At 38.6% G+C, this 15813-nt stretch overlaps 1 pseudogene; it reads right to left on the bottom strand.

Annotated features, from left to right (window-relative positions):
• Positions 1 to 8755: 8755 nt before the first annotated feature.
• LOC123570092 (U6 spliceosomal RNA) lies at positions 8756 to 8855 on the bottom strand (annotated as a pseudogene).
• Between the last annotated feature and the right edge of the window lie 6958 nt (positions 8856 to 15813).

Raw genomic sequence — 15813 nt, 5'->3', positions numbered from 1 at the left:
TAGGCAGGAAGCCTTTTCGTGGGCAGGTACCAGCATTTAGCGGCGTTTGGTTTTCGGTGGTACTCCATGGATAGCCCTCTGGAGCCCTAGCCTTGAACCCATTTACAATTCACTGGGAAAGTTTCGAAGCGCTCAACCCTCCCACGCCAGGCGTGTGTGTCAGGGGAGCCATAAAATATTGACTCCGGAAGGTACAGTCAATAGAAGTCAAGCTCAATTTAATTTTTTTAAAGGAAAATAATCTCTTAGAAAAAAAACAATATTTTTAAGTCATTCGTATTAGTTCTCTTACTTCATTAACACCCCCACTGTAGTTCTCTCCTGGACATGTAATGCTGTCGTTTCAATGTCAAAACATTCAGTGAAACGTAAGTGTGATTTTTATCAGAACTGACGTAGGACATGAGAATAATAGGCATTTCTCCTAGTTCGTTGCTTCACTGACTGTGATGTGAGGAAAGGTGAAAGATTTGTCACTCACCCCCGCTGATAAAGTTATGTTCTTCACTGGTTTCAGCAGGAAATCTACCTTAATGTATTTCTAATCAAACTTTATTTTTGCTCAGAAATCAAATTAAGGATCACTAGAAATAGAAAATGTGGATCTTTTACCCCATGATGGAAAATGCTACAGATGAACCAAAAAGCATCGGGGTAAGAAGCATCGTACAGCATCTGAACAGTCCACCAACCTTACGATGTGAGTCAGAGGTTAGGAAAATCTTATATGGTTTGAAAAAAATGTCTATTTCTATTTTTAATTTATTAAATACAAGAAATATTTAGATGTAAAATCCACTGTATATATCAAGATAGGACGTTTTTGGTTTATACAAAAATCATAGCAAAGACAACTAGACAAACCAGGTATCTCATTAAATGCCTTTGCAGTGACTTTTCTTGGCTCCAGCATTTTAAGTCATGTGAATTAGATTTATTTTTAAGCGTAGGGCTTAAAATAAATCTAGCAGTTGCCCTAAAATAAATTTCCTAAACCCTGCTTGTCTTTTTTTTATTATTATTACCATTTTTAGGTATTAGGAATTTTGTTCTCAGAGAACGGTGAACATTATGTTGCTTTCCATTTAGACACATACGAAGAAATACAGGTAGTTAAGACAATACATGAGTGACACTGATAAATATAAGTGGAAGTGATAACCAACCTGGCAGAACTACTAGAAATATATGTGAAGTCCATATAGCTTACTTACCTACAAGGCTCTTCTGATGATTGTAACACATCACTAGTTATCTTCTGCCGTAAGATAGATGGACTCTGAATTAACTTTTTTTTTTTTTTCCTCCGAGGCGGAGTTTTGCTCTTGTCGCCCAGGCAGGAGTGCAGTGACGCCATCTGGGCTCACTGCAACCTCCGCCTCCCGGTTTCAAGCGATTCTCCTGCCTCAGCCTCGGGAGTAGCTGGGATTACAGGCATGCGCCACTACGCCCAGCTAATTTTTGGTGTTTTGTTTTGTACTGAGATGGAGTTTCACTCCTGTTGCTCAGGCTGGTGTGCAATGTCGCAATCTCGGCTCACCGCAACCTCCACCTCCTGGGTTCAAGTGATTCTCCTGCCTCCCGAATAGCCGGGATTACAGGCATGCGCCACCGCCCCCTGCTAATTTTGTATTTTTAGTAGAGATGGGGTTTCTCCGTGTTGATCAGGCTGGCCTCGAACTCCCGATCTCAGGTGATCCACCCACCTTGGCCTCCGGAAGTGCTGGGATTACAGGCATGAGCCACTGCCCCTGGCCTATTTTTGTATTTTCAGTAGAAACGGGGTTTCACCATGTTGGTCAGGCTGGTCTCGAACTCCTGACCTCATGATCCACCCTCCTCGACCTCCCAAAGTGCTGGGACTGCAGGCGTGAGCCACCGCGCCCGGCCAACTTTTTTTAATAAAGAGATCCTCACCTATAATAGGGTGGAATCATATGATATTAAAAATTCCCTTCCATTAGCCGAGTGTGGTGGCAGGCACCTGTTAATCCCAGCTTCTCTGGAGGCTGAGGCAGGAGAATTGCTTGAACCCTGGAGGCGGAGGTTGCAGTGAGCCGAGATGGCGTCATTGCACTCCAGCCTGGGTGACAGAGCGAGACTCTGTCTCAAAATAAATAAATAAATAAAAACAAAATAAAGTTCCCTTACAACCTTAAAATTCCGTCGTCTAATTGTGACTAATCTCTTCCAAAGTATTGTGGATATTTGAGATCACCCTTAAAATATAAATTATGGGCCAGGCGCGGTGGCTCACACCTGTAGTCCCAGCACTTTGGGAGCCTGAGACGGGCGTATCGCAAGGTCAGGAGATGGAGACCATCTGTCTAACATGGTGAAACCCCGTCTCTACTAAAAATACAAGAAATTAGCTGGGCATGGTGGCGGACCCCTGTAGTCCCAGCTACTCGGGAGGCTGAGGCAGAAGAATGGCGTGAACCCAGGAGGCGGAACTTGCAGTGAGCCGAGATGGCACTGCACTCCAGCCTGGGCGATAGAGCGAGACTCCATCTCAAAAAAAGAAAAGAAAAGTATGTTAAAATCCTACATGTAAGGGCAAAATACTGATGCCATGTATAAATATAATAATAATATAACAAACATATTGAGTGCTCACCATGTGCTAGGTACTACTCCACACACTTTATACATGATATATTTAAAACTATGCCACAGATGGGGAAACTGAAGTGCAGAGAGATATGTTGTTAATACTTGCTCAGACCCTGATTGGAACAGAGACAATCTAACTACAGAACCCCCCATTCATAACTACTGACTATGTTTACACTATCCAGTCCTAATACAGTGACAAGTATTTAACAATGGGATTACTTACATTAGCACAGATTTAAATGATTCCATGTAAATGAGGGAGTTACAGAATTTGCAATGTCATCAGTCTGATTACAGTCCCTAGATAAAGATGTGAAATGATTTTAACAGGTTGAATGAAAAGGGTCTTGAAGGGTGGGTGCGGTGGCTCACACCTGTGATACCAGCACTTTTGGAGGCCAAGGCAGGCAGATTACTTGAGCTCAAGAATTGGAGACCAGCCTGGGCAACATGGTGAAATCCTACCTCTACAAAAGAATACAAAAATTAACCAGGCATGGTGGCACCTGTAGTCCCAGCTACCCAGGGGACCGAAGTGGGAGAATTGCTTGAGCCTGGAAGGCAGAGGTTGTAGTGAGCTGAGATCATGTCACTGACTTCAGCCTGGGCAATGGAACCAGACCCTGTCTCAAAAAATAAAAAAAAAAAAAAATGTTTTTAAAGGCCTTGAAAATGTTCAGTAACACTGAATTGACTAGGGATTCCCAAACACTGGGTCCAGGAACCAGTGGCAGTCCTTGGTGGGATTTTCATGACTTGCAGCAAAATAAGAACAATAAAGATATATAGTAAGTTTTCATAAAGTAACCCGTTTCATAATGAAGGCTGTCCTTCAGTATGAAATTCTGTTACTTTTTTAAAAAGTAAACATACTTTCCTTTAAGAAGCAAGAGTAATAGTAGATGGTACATTTTTTAATGTTCTTAATTGGCAATTAAAAAATTACAAAGTTGGCCAAGCATGGTGGCTCATACCTGTAACCCTAGCTCTTTGGGAAGCCAAGGCAGGAGGATCGCTTGAGCTCAGGAGTTGCAGACCAGACTGGGCAGCATGGCGAAATCCCCGTGTCTACAAAAAAAATCTAAAAATTAACCTGGCATGGCGGTACGTGTCTATAGTCCCAGCTACTTGGGAGGCTCAGGCAGGAGGATCGCTTCAGCCCAGAAGTTCAAGGCTGCAGTGAGCTAGGACCAAGCGCCACTGCACTCCAGCCTGGGTGACATAGCAAGACCCTGTTTCTAAAAAAGAAAAAAATAATTATAAAAAGAAATTTACAAAGTTGAGAACGCTCTGTAAATATATAGACTAAACTAGTTATATCTTAATTTTTCTGAATTTTGGAATTCATGCATCTGGAAACATTTAGTGTACATGAGAGTCATGCTAGAACCTAATGAAGAGACTGCAGTGCTGAAAGATTTTGAATGAGGCATATTTGGGAGAGATCATGGAAACATCAGAAAGATTTGGGTGTAGACTTCTGTATAGTAAAAGACAATTAAGCTGAGCATTCCTTTGCTTTTGGTCATTTGGTAGGAAATAGGCTTGGTATCTTGTTCGTGAATTTCTCTAATAAACATTGATGTGTTAGCTAGCCTCCAAAGATGGCCCCCAGTGAACTATGTCTCCAATATTGACGCCCTTGTGGCATTCCTTCCCACATTGAATCTGGGCTGGGGTCTTGTGACCTGCTTTAACCAATACAGTGCAGCAAAAGTAGCACTGTGCCAGCAGGAGGCCTAAGCTCTGAGGGTGCCTGGCAGCTAACAGTTTTATGCTCTGGGAAGTCAGACTAAACTGAGATCACCATGGTGTGAGGAAACCCAAGCTAAGTAACCGCATAAACAGATCACATGGAAGACAACCAAGGAATCCTACAGACCTTGAGAACAGAGACCCCAGACTATGGCCCATTCCAGCAGCCCCCAAGCTTTGGTGGCACATAGAATAAGAAACAAGCTGATCCCTCCAAGCCCTCTGCCCATACTGCAGAATCATGGGCAAATAATAAAATGGTTAGTACTTTGAGACACTAGGTTTTGGCATAGTTTTACAGCAATACAAGACAAAACAGTTGAATTTCAGAAAAGAATTAATCATAAGTAAATATATAGAGAGATATATGTTGAGAATGCCTTTTATACTTCTTTTAATTACCCACTATAAAAGGAAGCTGCCCACAGTAGACCCTTGGTAAACGAATGACAGACTAACTCATGTTAATCTTCACTTCAGTGGAAACTCTGTCCAAAAGAAATATAAAAGCTTTTTAAACAAATTAAAGAATGATTTCAGGTGTTTTAAGTTATTGCAAAATTATCATATTCTTATATAAATACATTCTACCTATGTTTTTCTATTTCCTCAATTTAGAAGGTAATCATGTTTATTCTATTTCAAAAACATACCAAAAATGCAGGTATAATCATACATCAATTTTAATTCAGTGCTATAAATTGCATGTTATTTCAAAAATGCATACCACACACGTGTTAACAATGTGATGTGGCTAAGTTTCTATAGCAACTTTAGCTAACATTTCCAAGAAAGTATGATACTTATTATGTTTAATATAACTTTCCAAAGGGCACTACCTTTTTTTTTTTTCATATAGAGTAACTTCACTTGATACTGAACAACCTTAGTAAACAGAAATGGAAAAAAATTAAGTTAATTTCTGTTTTAACAGGTTGGTTTTATATGATTAATATTTACCCATAAGTAGTTTATCTGTATATATTTTCCCAGATTTGAAAAGCGAATCAAGAGAGTATGTTCCTTTACCTAAGAGTACTCCTTTTGAGATCAGTCAAGCTTTTCTTTCCATGGGACATTCAGGCATGGGAGTAAATGTATTTTGACATTTTTAGATCTACTATGGCCTTGATGCTGCCTACACAGAGTTGGGGATGCAGGTATCTATCAAGATAGGAAGGAAAAGTGTAGGGCAAGCTGTGAACACAGAGTACCCTTAAGGCTTCTCCTGACTCACCCTGGAATGCCTTCCTCTAACATCTGTTTTTTATTTCTTAGAAGCTGCTATTCCATTCAACTGCAAAAATACTTGCACTGACCCTAGAAACAGAATGAAGAAATAGAGGAAAATGGATTTTTGTAAAATAATTACTTCCCTGCTTTATGCCATTGCCATTTTGGAACCCTACTGTTACACTCACAATCCTGAGCATGCAAATGGCTGATATTACAATTTATTCTAAGAGTGGGGGCTGTTATGTTTGTGGAATTTCTGAGATAGTTGGTATGTGGCCATAATAAGAGAAGGAAGCCCAGATCAAGGAGATACACATAGCTGGTTACATACTCTTTCTCATTTTTTTGGTAACAGCTTCCTATCCAAATTTCCCCCTCCCACCCAGCACCACTCCACTGAGTTCCAAGACCAAGTTTCCTTTCTGTCCTATCGCTTTTTAAGTTCTTACATCTTCCTCTTTAAGGTTCCTAAACTGGTGAATTGCCTTTTTTTGGCAGTGACGGACTCGTCACTCAGTATCTACTTCTCTTTTTTATTTGTCATAACTTTTATCAGTCATCTCAGTCCCAACTTTCAGACTTCCATACCAAACACTTGGAAACAGAAAAATGTTTCTGACATTTCACTGTTTTCCTCTCCCTTCTATCATTCAAATACCTCCTGAAATGTAACCTCCTCCCTAAAAATCTCTCTAACGGGAAGAGAGACACTGATTCCTTATGCCCACCCATATTTATATAAATGTTACCCTTACACTCTCTATGTTCTTCGTTAATAGCTATGATAACTCATACACTTTACCCCTTTTTATTTGCAGTGTAAATACTCTGCTAGTTGAATTTATATGTTTGTTTTTGTTTATGTGTTCTTGTCTTTGCTGCTTCATACATTCCCTAGGGCATAGGCTAGGACTTTAAAAGCAATACTCATGTTTTTCTTTTCATTGTAAAAATAGTTCATGCTTATTTTTAAAATTTTGGAAAATATGGAAAAGTAAGCAGAGAACAAAAATCACCCATATTCCCACCACCCAATTATCATCACTGTTGATGTTTTTGTAGTTTCCCTTTTCATCTTTTTCCTCCCTCTGCAATTGTTTGTTCATTTTATATGCTATAGGATAATTATTGTATACTTTTTTTACAGCAGTCTTATATATACTCTAATTATAACTTTTCAAGCCTGCATAATACTCCATTCTAGAAATTTACCATAGTCTGCTTAACCATTACTCTGTTCATCTATAAATAATGCTACTGTAAACATCTTTGTACATAAAGTGGGTTTTTTTTTTTTTTTTTTGTAAATAATTTTATTTCTTCCTTGATGATTTAGAGGGACTATCTTCAAACTAGTACAAATATTTCATACATAATACCTGGTCATTTTCTAAGCAATTGAGTAATTTGTTGCACAATAAGCTACCTCACATATTTCAGCAAGAAATGCATTAAATTTGAATAGTGAAGACATTACATAATGAATTAGGGCACAATTAAAATTTGCTTTAAATATTTCTTTCGGGGAGAGGACACCACACTTCTACTCAATGAAGAGAAACATTTTTACAGTCCAGAGGTTTTTTATTTTTTTGAACACCTATTATACCATGAATTCATAGGGAATAGGTTCCAGCAGCTCAGGCTGCTTCCTGTTGGTTCTCACACAGTATGCTTGTCTGGGTAGAGGAGGCTCGCACTTCCGCTGAACCGGCGTACCTTTCTCTTTGGCTTCTTTATCTGACCATTTTCCTTCAAGCGTTTCAGGAAGCTATCTCGGCTCTTGGAGTGCTTAATGTGCTCCCTACGCACATTAATTCTCTTGGCAAGAATCTTGCCCTTAACTTGTTTGTTAACACAATGCCAACAGCATGCTGGGGAACATTGTAGACTCTTCCATTTTTGCCAAGGTAACACCTGTGGGACATTCATTTTTGAACAGTACCCATTCCCTTGATGTCTACACTATCACCTTTCTTATAGATTCGTATATACATGGCCAAAGGAACAACTCCATGTTTTCTAAAAGGCCTAGAAAACATATGTTGGGTTCTCCTCCTCTTTCGCTTTGTATTCCTCATTTTGGCGAATTACTGGAAAATGGCGGTTCCGGCCAAAAGAAAGGGAGTGTTTTTTTGTTTGTTTAATTTGGTAATACAAGTTTACACTCCCACTATTAATAGTTGCATGCCTTTTTATTTATTTATTTTTTTTTTTTTTTAAGTTTTTTTTTTGAGACGGAGTCTCACTCTGTTGCCCAGGCTGGAGTGCAGTGGCCGATCTCTGCTCACTGCAACCTCCACCTCCCGAGTTCAAGTGATTCTAGTGCCTCCGCCTCCCGAGTAGCTGGGACTACAGGCGCACCACCACGCCGGGCTAATTTTTTGTATTTCTAGTAGAGACGGGGTTTCACCACGTTGGCCAGGCTAGCCTCAAACTCCTGAGCTCAGGTGATATGCCTGCCTCAGCATCCCAAAGTGCTGGGATTACAGGTGTGAGCCACTGCGCCCAGCCTGTGCATCTTTTTATTATTTTTTTCCTCAGCACTGGGTGTGTTACTATTTACATCTGAGCTCATTGTTGTATTGATTTGTATATCATTGATTATTATGAAATTGGATATGTGTTCCCTATGTTTGCCAATTAGTTGTTTTAGGTTTTTTTTTTTTTTTCCATTAATTTACATTCTGTGCCTATTCATCAATTGACTCTTAGAATTTTTCTTATTGATGGGCCGGGCGCGGTGGCTCAAGCCTGTAATCCCAGCACTTTGGGAGGCCGAGACGGGCGGATCACGAGGTCAGGAGATCGAGACCATCCTGGCTAACACGGTGAAACCCCGTCTCTACTAAAAAATACGAAAAACTAGCCGGGCGAGGTGGGGCACCTGTAGTCCCAGCTACTCGGGAGGCTGAGGCAGGAGAATGGCGTAAACCTGGGAGGCGGAGCTTGCAGTGAGCTGAGATTCGGCCACTGCACTCCAGCCCGGGCGACAGAGCAAGACTCCGTCTCAAAAAAAAAAAAAAAAAAAAGAATTTTTCTTATTGATTTGTATGAATATAAATAAAATACTAACCTTTATCTTATTAATTGCACATTTTTACCAATGTTTTTATTTATTTTTAAATTCTGAGTGTATTTTTGACAACCAAAATGTTTACTTTTTTAAACAATTTGTGTCATTCTTGCACAGCAGCCATGCTAATCTCTGTATTGTTCAATTATAGTATATGTGCCCAAGCGAGCAGTTCTTTTGCTATTTTTATGTTTAGAAAGTCCTTCCACTTTCCGGCCGGGCGCAGAGACTCACCCTGTAATCCCAGGACTTTGGGAGGCCGAGGCAGGCGGATCACCTGAGGTCGGGAGTTTGAGACCAGCCTGACTAACATGGGGAACCCCGTCTCTACTAAAAATACAAAAAATTAACCGGGCGCAGTGGCACATGCCTGTAGTCCCAGCTACTCAGGAGGCTGAGGCAGGAGAATAGCTTGAACCTGGGAGGCGGAGCTTGCAGTGAGGCGATATTGCCGCCCCTGCACTGTGGCCTGGCAACAGAGCAAGACTGCGTCTCAAAAAAAAGAAAAAGAAAAAAAAAAAAAATCCGTCCACTTTCCAAAGTCCTTCCACTTTCCAAATGCTTAATATATTTGTATTTCTATTTACTTTTGTCCCCCCACTCTCCCACTATGGCTTGGTTTTCCATATTTTGTTTTTCATTATAAGTGAATATATTTTGATGTATTGAATAGGGTGAGAATCTGTTGTACTTTTTCAAATTGCTAAACAATTCTATTAACACCATCTATTAAATAAGCTTGTCTTAATGATTCATTATACTTTCATTAACAAGGATGAATTATGTGTAACTATATTCCTGCTCTCTTCTATTTCATTGTAAATATATTTATTCTACTAGTGTAGTAATATAACTATAGTCACATGGTGTGTTTGGATAGCCCAGAAAATCTAGTCTTCTTCTTTAAAAAGTTATTTCAACTTGTTATTCTTACATACGATTTTTAGAATAACTTTTCAAGTTCTTCCTCACTATACCCCCATTCCACTGCCATTTTAACTGAAAATATTTTAAACTATAATTTAATTTGAAAAAAAATGTTTATGCTATTCCATCTTCCCAATCAATAATTGGTAACTTTTATTCAAAAAAATTATATTTATTTCAGACAGGGTCTCACTCTGTCACCCAGGCTGTAGTGCGGTGGTACAATCACTGTTCACCACAGCTTTGACCTTCTGGGCTCCAGTGATCCTCCTACTTCAGCCTCCTGAGTAGCTAGGACCACGTGTGCCTGCCACCATGCCCAGCTAATTTTTGTATTCTTTTGTAGAGACAGAATTTTGTCTATTACTCAGGCTGGTCTCAAATTCCTGGGCTCAAGCGATCTGCCTGCCTCAGTTTCCCGAAGTCCTAGGATTACAGGCATGAGCCACCACACCCAGCCCAAAAATGTTTAAAAATATTTATTAACAAAATGTTATAGATGTTATCACCTGGGCCACACAGATTTTTCGCTGAGATTATTTCTGGATATTCTAAAAATTTTGTTGTCATTCTGAATAGGACTTTTGTTTTGATTATTTCATGATTATTGATTATGATATATTTATCATCTCTTACCCAGCCATTTTATTGACCTTATTGTGTCTATAAAATTTTCTCATTTTGAAATTTTTAAAGATTTATTGATAACTACCATATTTTAATGTAAAACAATATCAATTATAAGATATATAATTATTTTACATACCACCAAAGGAAAGGACACTAACAAGCTATCATTTTTGAGATGTATCTCAATTTCAGAGAGTTTAAAAGGTGAAAAAGAAAATATTAAATTTGACAAAATATCTTGTGTGTGTAAATAATGTTTAGACATTTGGTTTGGTTTCTTTCTTACCAGTAATCATGCCTCACATCTATTTTAGGTCTCAGTTCTTTAACTATAGCAGTAGAGATAGACAACAGATATCCTTGTCTTTTGTCAGTTTTTCTCAGAAATAACTCATATTTAAGCACATGTTAAGTTTTGATTTAAAATAAATACTCGCTATCATGTTAAGACAGTGTCTATTCACTGATATATGGACATCAGTTAAATACTAACATCATATCTACTACAACATATGATTTTATTTACTTAACGTTTTTCTTCAACTGTGTAATTTTTTTAGATTTAAATTCCACTAAAAAGGAAGCTTTACACCATTATAGAAGATGGAAAAACACAATCATTTTCTATAAATGGAAGGCAACCATAAAAATAAATAAAACAAAACAATGTTGTAACATTCTATTACTGTTCCTTGCTTAAGGCTCTGAGCTTGGTTGAGTGCCGTGGCTCATGCCTGTAATCCCAGCACTTTGGGAGACCCCAGCAGGCAGATCACTTGAGGCCAGGAGTTTGAGACCAGCCTGGGCAACATGGCAAAACCCCATCTCTACAAAAAATAAAAAAAATAGCCAGGCATGGTGGCAAGCATCTGTAGCCCCGCTACTTGGGAGGCTGAGGTGGGAGGATCACCTAAGCCTGGGAAGTCAAGACTGCAGTGAGCCATGGTTGCACCACTGCACTTGAGCCTGAGCAACAGAGTCAGACCCTGTCTCAAAAAAAAAAAAAAAAAAGACACTAAGCCTAATGCCAACTGCTCAGTGGAGGGAGAAAAGGACATTAGGAAGTGTTAGGAAAGTGTTAAAAATATATGCTAGTGCACCAAACTCAAACTTTCTTCTGGCAGTAATTAGACTACAAAGATAATTGACATAGAATAATGTTATCACTACAGTTAAAACTATGCTGAGTCCCATCTAAAATTATCTATCCAATTTGCTTTTAAAGCTTTGTTAGGAATTTGTTTAATATTTTATCAATTGCTTTTTTGGTATATGTTGACATTATTGTATAGCTAATGATTGACATATGTATCATATAAAGAAAGTTCCAGGCCAGGCACAGTGGTTCACGCCTGTAATTCCAGCATTTTGGGGGGCCAAGGCCGGCCGATCACCTGAGGCCAGGAGTTTGACACCAGCCTGGCCAACATGATGAAACCCTGTCTCTACCAAAAATACAAAAATGTTTGTGGTGGTATGTGGTGGTATGTGCCTGTAATCCCAGCTACTTGGGAGGCTGAGGTAGGAGAATTGTTTGAACTTGGGAGGCAGAGGTTGCAGTGAGCCAAGATTGCGCCACTGCACTCCAGCCTAGGCGACAGACTGAGACTCCATCTCAAAAGGAAAAAAAGAAAAAAAGAAAGAAAGTTTCCAATATTATGTTACAAGGCTAATATTATGTTACAAGGGTAATATTATGTTACCCTCGTAGTTCTAGAGATAAATACACACACATTCATCCTAATATACTGCTACTTTTGAATGGTTTATTTAGGATTTTCCTATTTATAACTGTATCACCAAGGTTTTAGGTATTTTGATGTGGTTGTTGCAGGAAACAGAAACCAACTTAAGCCAATTTAAGCAACAGCAGAAAGTATAGCTGGGCACCACAAGGGACTAAAACCAGGACATGCGAAGCTCCAATGAACCAAGCATGTTCTTCTTATTTTCAAGCCTAAATGGTTTTCATCTTTTCAAATACGTCTACTTTATTATTTTCCCTATGTCCTTAAAACCAACTTTTTCTACTTTTCTCTACATATAAACCAAATACAACAACTTCAACATCATACACATACAGTGAATTTAACAGAGATCAAGAAGTGTCTCGTTCCAATCCATATTCTGAAATTTTTATACTATACTTATTCAAATAATTAGTATATGTATATGATCACACAAATTTAACAGATACAATGGGGTATACAATGAAAAGTATTATTATATATTCTTCCTCCACTAATTGTATAATTTTTTAGACTTAAAAACTTTATACCATGATGGAAGATGAAAAAACATCATTTTTCATAAATGGAAGGCAACCATAAAAATAGATAAAGCCTCCATAAGCCACTTAGTTCCTTTCACAAAAGGAAATGGCTATTCAGTTTCTTTTATTCTTCCCATAGGTACACAATCATATCCATATATACATATATTTTTTAGACAGGGTCTCACTGTGTTGCCCAGGCTGGAATGCAGTGGGGTGATCATAGCTCACTGCAACTTCAAACTCCTGGGCTCAAGTGATCCTCCCAAAGAGTAGCTGGGACTACAGGGTCCTGCCACCCCACTCAGCTAACTTTTTCTGTTTTTTGTAGAGATGGATTATCACTTTGTTGCCCAGGCTAGTCTGGAACTTCTGCATTCAAGCAATCCTCTTGCCTCAGCCTCAAGAGTAGCTGGGATTACAGGCACTTGCCACCACACTGGGCTAATTTTTTTCCATTTTTTATAGAGCAGGTAGGGTGGGGTCAGGGAAGTCTCACTTTGTTGCCCAAGCTGGTCTTGAACTCCTAGGCTCAAGCGATCCTCCCACCTTGACCTCCCGAAGTGCTGGGATTAAGGGCGTGAGTCACCATTCCTGCCCTCCTTCTTTCTTTTTAAAAAAACTTCTTCTTAATCGTTGTTTTTGCTTTCTATAATTTGCTATATAACATTGACCTTATTTTCCTCTTGCTTCTGCAATGATTTGGATTTTGGATTAAAACATTCTTGTTAGCGTGCTAATAATTGCCTTGAAACATAAGCAATGTTGGCCATACATGTCTCTGATCATAAATTTAAAAATAAAACTATAACTTTTGTAACTTTCTATTTGGATGAGAAACTTTGCACATTTGCTGCCTCAAACTTTATCTTTCTGTCTTCTTTTTTAAAAACACTATAACCTTTTTTTCCAAGTTTTACAATATTAATTCAAATTTGTAGCTAAACTATGATTAATGTTTATATTTCTTTCTGTATGTTTAATTCCCATGTTTATTTCTAGTCCTAGAGAATCTGCTTTCTTGAATCTTATTTTGACTCATTTTGGGCAACCTAAAGTAAAACTTTAAATAATTTTAAAATGAATAATACTTAGGTGAAATCTTGCATAGGTAAGAATGCCTATCGTCTTCACATCAGTGACAACATGGGTAGATACAGTTTTCTAAAAATTCATTACATTTACTCCATTTTCTTTTTTAGACTTAGTGCCACTGAGAAAAAGTTAAAAAGCAATCTGTGCTTTGCTACTTTATAGGCAACATTTTCCAACTTAGCTCTTGTAAGATTCTTTGTGTATTTCTGAAATTCAAAAACTTCACTGGAGGCCGGGCGCGGTGGCTCAAGCCTGTAATCCCAGCACTTTGGGAGGCCGAGACGGGCGGATCACGAGGTCAGGAGATCCAGACCATCCTGGCTAACACGGTGAAACCCCGTCTCTACTAAAATACAAAAAAAATTAGCTGGGCGAGGTGGCAGGCGCCTGTAGTCCCAGCTACTCGGGAGGCTGAGGCAGGAGAATGGCGTGAACCGGGGAGGCGGGGCTTGCAGTGAGCTGAGATCCGGCCACTGCACTCCAGCCTGGGCAACAGAGCCAGACTCCGTCTCAAAAAAAAAAAAAAAAAAAAAAACAAACTTCACTGGTATAATCCCAGAAGTGGATCTCTTATAATGTTTTTCTAAAAGAGAGAACTCTTTGACTTGGTTCTTTTTTCTCCTCAGTAAAATTTTTTTCTCATATATTAGTTTATTGATAATGCTCCATTTATTTCATTTTCTTCTTTTGGAACATCAATTATCAATACTTGGGGTCTTATCTCTGTCCTCCTTATCTGTTTTTATTTTTCTTTCTTTCTTTTCTTCTACATTCTGGGAAGACTTCCAAGTTTGTCTTCTGAAACATGAATTTAATTTTCTGCACTGAGAAATTATTTTTACCTATTAGTAAATCTCTTGTACTTCATGATTTGATCTGCAATTCTGCTATAAACTGTTCCCAAAATGGATGTTATTGAGATACTGCATTTTAATTTTTATTAAAAAGATTTTTTTTAGGGAAAGAGTCTCATGTCATCCAGGTTGGAGTGTAGTGGTGTGATGATAGCTCACTGCAGCCTCAGATTCCTGGGCTCTAACAATCTTCCCACCTCAACCTCTGGAGTAGCAGGGATTACAGGCACACACCACCATCCCTGGCTAATTTTTTTTATTTTTTAAAAATTTTTTGTAGAGACAAGATCTTGCTGTGTTGCCCAGACTGGTCTCAAATTCCTGACTTCAAGTGATCCTCCTGCCACAGCCTCTCAAATAATTACTGCCTTTTAAAATTTTGATTTCCTTGAAGGCTTTTCTAGCCTGTTTTTTTGTTTGTTTGTTTTTGTTTTTTGCTTTTAATCTCAGTCTGTTTTCATCCCATTTTAGACTGCTCTCTCTCTCTCTTTTTTTTCTTTTTTCTTTTTTCTTTTTTTTTTTTGAGAACAGAATTCTCGCTGTGTCACCCAGATTGGAATGCAGTGGTGCAATCTGGGCTCACTGCAACCTCTGTCTCCTGGGTTCAAGCAATTCTCCTGCCTCAGCCTCCTGAGTAGCTGGGACTACAGGCGCACGCCACCATGCGCAGCTAATTTTTATATTTTTAGTAGAGACAGGGTTTCACCATGTTCGCCAGGATGGTCTCCATCTGCTGACCTTGTGATCCACCCGCCTCAGCCTCCCAAAGTGCTGGGATTACAGGCATGAGCCACTGCACCTGGCCTAGACTGCTCTCTCTTTTTAATAGCCTGTTTGTATTTCATAGGTGCAGATGTAATATACATAATTAGATATATCTGTTATATACTATACATAATACATTTACATATAATATGTATAAATATAATGTATATTTAGTAAAACATACATATTGAGTGTTCAACTCAATGGACTTTTACATATGTACACACCTGGGTGAACAGTACCCAAGTCAAGACATAGGACTCTTTCAGTACTCCCAAATATTTCCTCACTTTCCCTTCCCACAAACCTTACCCACCAAAAATAATCAATATTCTGATTTCTATCACCATAGATTCGTTCTACCTGGTTTTGAACTTCATGGAAATGAAATAATACAGTATGTACTTTTTTGTCACTTTGGTTTTTCATAGTTTGTTTTTTTTTTTTTTTTTTGCATTTTTTATTGTGGTAAAATGTACTTGACATAAAATATACCATTTTAACCATTTTTCAGTGTACAATTAAGTGGCATTAAGTACATTTACATTGTTGTACAACCATCATCACCGTTCATCTCCAGAACTTTT

Source organism: Macaca fascicularis, chromosome 18, assembly GCF_037993035.2.
Source record: "Macaca fascicularis isolate 582-1 chromosome 18, T2T-MFA8v1.1".
NCBI classification, from domain to species: Eukaryota; Metazoa; Chordata; class Mammalia; order Primates; family Cercopithecidae; genus Macaca; species Macaca fascicularis.
The sequence above is the reverse complement of the archived record's forward strand: the minus strand, read 5'-3'. Positions and strand labels throughout refer to the sequence as shown.